Source organism: Halyomorpha halys, unplaced genomic scaffold (assembly GCF_000696795.3).
Source record: "Halyomorpha halys isolate HHAL.00 unplaced genomic scaffold, Hhal_1.1 Scaffold102.1, whole genome shotgun sequence".
Classification (NCBI taxonomy): domain Eukaryota; kingdom Metazoa; phylum Arthropoda; class Insecta; order Hemiptera; family Pentatomidae; genus Halyomorpha; species Halyomorpha halys.
The window spans coordinates 814,347-818,365 of NW_027113828.1; the positions used below are offsets into that span (position 1 = coordinate 814,347).

At 31.2% G+C, this 4,019-nt stretch overlaps 1 protein-coding gene across 5 annotated transcripts in view; it reads right to left on the reverse strand.

Annotated features, from left to right (window-relative positions):
* Positions 1-4,019, reverse strand: part of Cad87A (cadherin-87A) — a 212,838-nt gene that overhangs the window by 50,378 nt on the left and 158,441 nt on the right. For all 5 annotated transcript variants that reach the window (XM_067051142.1, XM_067051144.1, XM_067051143.1 and 2 more), the window contains one exon: positions 817-858. The gene's annotated coding sequence lies outside the window, so the exon portion shown is untranslated. The remainder of the gene's footprint in view (positions 1-816; positions 859-4,019) is intronic.

Consider the following 4,019-nt stretch of genomic DNA (forward strand, 5'->3'; position numbering starts at 1 on the left):
GATTACGTGAAAACTAACAACAGCTCTTATGGGTTATGTGAAAACTAACAATAGCTTTTATGGGTTATGTAAAAACTAACAAGAGCTCTTATGGGCTATGTGAAAACTAACAAGATCCCATGTAGATTTTATGAAAACTAACAAGATCCCATGTAGATTATGTAAAAACTAAAAAGATCCCATGAAGATTAAGTGAAAACTAACGAAAGCCAATGTAGATTATGTGAAAACTAACAACAGCTAATTTAGGTTATATGAAATCTAACAACAACCCATGTGGGTTATGTGAAAAAAAAAACCTTTGGACAAAGCAAAACACTATTGTTTTCCTTTGTCCAAAGGATTTTTTTTATAATTCTATAATTTGAATTTAGTTATAAATTTTGATAAGTAATAAAGAAGAGAGGGAGTAGCTCATTGATAAAGCATTGAGCTACTAACTCCAAGACGTGGTTCGAATCCGGTAGTGGCAGATAATCATTTTCTGTTTCACTATAGCTGTGAGTCAGTCTTGTAGGCTCGGTAGCCCTCCTGGGTTCATCCAGCCTCATTAAGTGGGTACTCTTAATTGGGTCAAAATCTGGTGTTCGAGCGTGATAATGACCGAATCATCTCCTAACACAACCGTTGGTCTAGTAATAGTGCACCCCTGACCCTTTATGGTAGCGGTATAGATTGATAATTATTTTTTTAAAAAAGAACACTAATCTGATTTTCAAAATACATGAAATATTTTCAGGCAAAATTATAATATAATCTTTTATTTTTAAAACCATATGAATAATTAAATAATACAAATTCAAATTTATTACTCACTTTCAAACCGTAAACCACGCCAAAGGTGAGGAAAATATAAACCTGAAACAAAAGTAATTATTATAAATTAATAGGAGACGTAAATAATCGAAACTAACTGACGAAGGTTAATTTATATCATTTCCCATAGTTAATGTGAACAATTCTCCTTATAAATTCTCATTTATTGTGTACAAATAAAACAAAAGCTACCCTTATTATTTTTAAATAACATGTACTACGTTTCTCTGTCATTTTATTTTATTTCTCGAAATATTATAACATTTCGTTACATTATTAAATAAACATAGATATCCAATATAATATATACAAAGTCATATCCAATATAATATATACAAAGACATATCCAATATAATATATACAAAGACATATCCAATATAATATAAACAAAGATATATCCAGCATAATATATACATAGACATATCCAATATAATATAGACAAAAATATCTACATTACATAAATACATACATTAGGATTTATTATCCTACATGCTTATTGCAAGATAACTCAGTATGGCAGGAAGTGGCATTTCACACTTTTGTTTAATAAAAGAAAAATACTTCCGAGCTACGCTATAACGTCCATGAAATCGATTCATGACAAAGTCGATTCTGTTTTCAAGTGAGTTGCCACCGAGTAAACTTGCGAATAAGTACGGTATGAGCTGATGCTATAGCAAGAAGTATTAAAACCATATAGCCGAATATACCATTTCCCACAACAAAGAGAATTCTCAAACCTCAATTTTATAGGAAACATAACCATTAAACGGCCGAATATACCATTTACCACAATAAATAGAATTCTCAAACCGCAAGTTTAGAGGAAACATTGCAATTAAACGGCCGAATATACCACTTAGGACACCATTTTCCACAATAAATAGAATTCTCAAACCGCAAGGTTACCATCCCTAACCAATTGTTGATACTTCAAAATATTTGTTACCTATCCCGTGTATTTCAAGGATGTCAAATGGTCTCCTGGACGATCTGAAGATGGTCTGTACCAAGGAATAAGATATATATCCAGTTGCATCATATTGTATAATATCAAGTATTATATTTATATTATTTATTAATAGTACAATTATTATTGGGATAAACATTGTTAACTTACTAATTAATAAACTTGGTTAATTCATTAACCACTGCCACTATAAGGAAACTCAAATTTAATAATATCATTATTTATTTATTAATAACAGTTTCATAACCCTGATAAAGCAGTATAAATAATTCTATACAATATGTAATATATATTATTTGCAAAAAGGATATGTGTATAAATCTTAAACTAAGATTCATATTACTGCAATTCATTATGTGATACGGAACAATATGATAGAAGTAGGTGTGACTTTTACTCACCCTTCGCCAATCACTAGCGTCCTAAAATTATAATCCTGAATAAATAAAATTTAAATATTTGTTCAGGATTATAATTTTGCTAACAATATCTAACTTACAGAGTCTCAATTAATATATATTGTTTGAATAATAAAGCCACAACATATTAACAAAACAAAACTAAGTATACAAATAAAAATAAAAAACTACTGCCCGCCCCCGTGCTTTCACAAACATTGGGCCGGATACCGCCTTATACCCTGGCCCTGGAGTATCCCGTTTTAGATAATATAAATGATATAATGTAATGTATAAGTTGAGGAGAATTAGACACGAAACACTTAGGCCTGCGGAGAAAGTAGGCTCCTTCACGCCATCACATGCAACGAGGCCAACGTGGCGTATTCCCTCCAGGCACATGGCAACTTATCGGTTCCGTAATCAGGTGCTGCATACCGCACGCCTTTACTCACGCCTTTGACTCATTTTTGCATATTTTTCTTCTTTTGTTTTGGATAGTCGGGTTTTTGCTAGAACCCTCTCAAATAAAGAAAATAAATCCACATTATTTAACTGCGATTAATAACATACACACACTCAGTAAGTAAAACCTACCGAAATTTTACAAATACTGACTAAGAGATATAATGGAAAACGAAAAGAATACGGCAGCAGGAGGGAAAGGAATAAATAACATTGACGAGGGAGGAGTCTTCTTCTTGCCTCCTGTCAATTTGCATTTCAAACTCTGTTGGGTCCTTGTAGCTTTCGTACTCAGCCTAGATTAACTTACATTATCCTACTATTTTAAGTACTCTTTTTTTTTTTTTCATAATTCAACAACCCAGGTCAAACAGTTTCGAGCATTCGTTAAAAAAAAAAACTGGATATGACTATATAACTAGTAAGGAGGACGACTCTAATAGTGGGTCCAGACTGTGCATGCCGTAAAGTATTAATATATATTTCTCCCCACACTGCTCTCTTTTTGCATCATGCGGCACCTAGGTTTGATTCTCGGAATTAGATGAACCATGCTTAGTTGGATCGTATCCACCTTTAAATTTCCTTCCTATTTTTATATTCTACAAATCGGCGTTCTTGTCTTCTGATTAAACAATTATATTTCATTTAATATTACAGAAATGTACCCACCTTTAAATTTCCTTCCTATTTTTATATTCTACAAATCGGTGTTCTTGTCTCCTGATTAAACAATTATATTTCATTTAATATTACAGAAATAATCAGATTGAGATCGCCTTCTACTTACTCATGGCATTTTTTTTCTCATTATGATTTGATCTTTTTTAAAATGATGTACCGTCAAAGATGCGATTTTGTTCAGTTTTTGGAAAACAAAGTCATTTTATTACTGTAGTTCTAATAGAATAGAATATATTCCACTAAAATATCCATTTTATAATATATTCCACTAAAATATTCATTTTCTAATATATTCCACCATTTCTTCGAAGTTGTTTTTTTTTTTAATTTACAATTTCATAATTATAACCCTATAAAGGTATCGCTAAGGAGTTAAAAGCAAAAAACCAAAATAAAACCCAAAATTTCGAGGCTTTTAGGCAGCCAAAAGCTCTCTCTATTTGTACTAAATAATTTTTGCTATAGCTAGTGTTGCCCTACTCTGCTCCTAATGCCTAATTATACCCACAAATAATGTTAGTTAACAAATAAGTTCACTCTTTAAAAACTATATCATATTTACTATACAACTGTCCAGGACACTATTGTATTGGATTTATACTATCTCACAGATAGTTATATTATTGTATAGGATTTATACTATCGAACAGATAGTTATACTATTGTATAGGATTTATACTATCGCA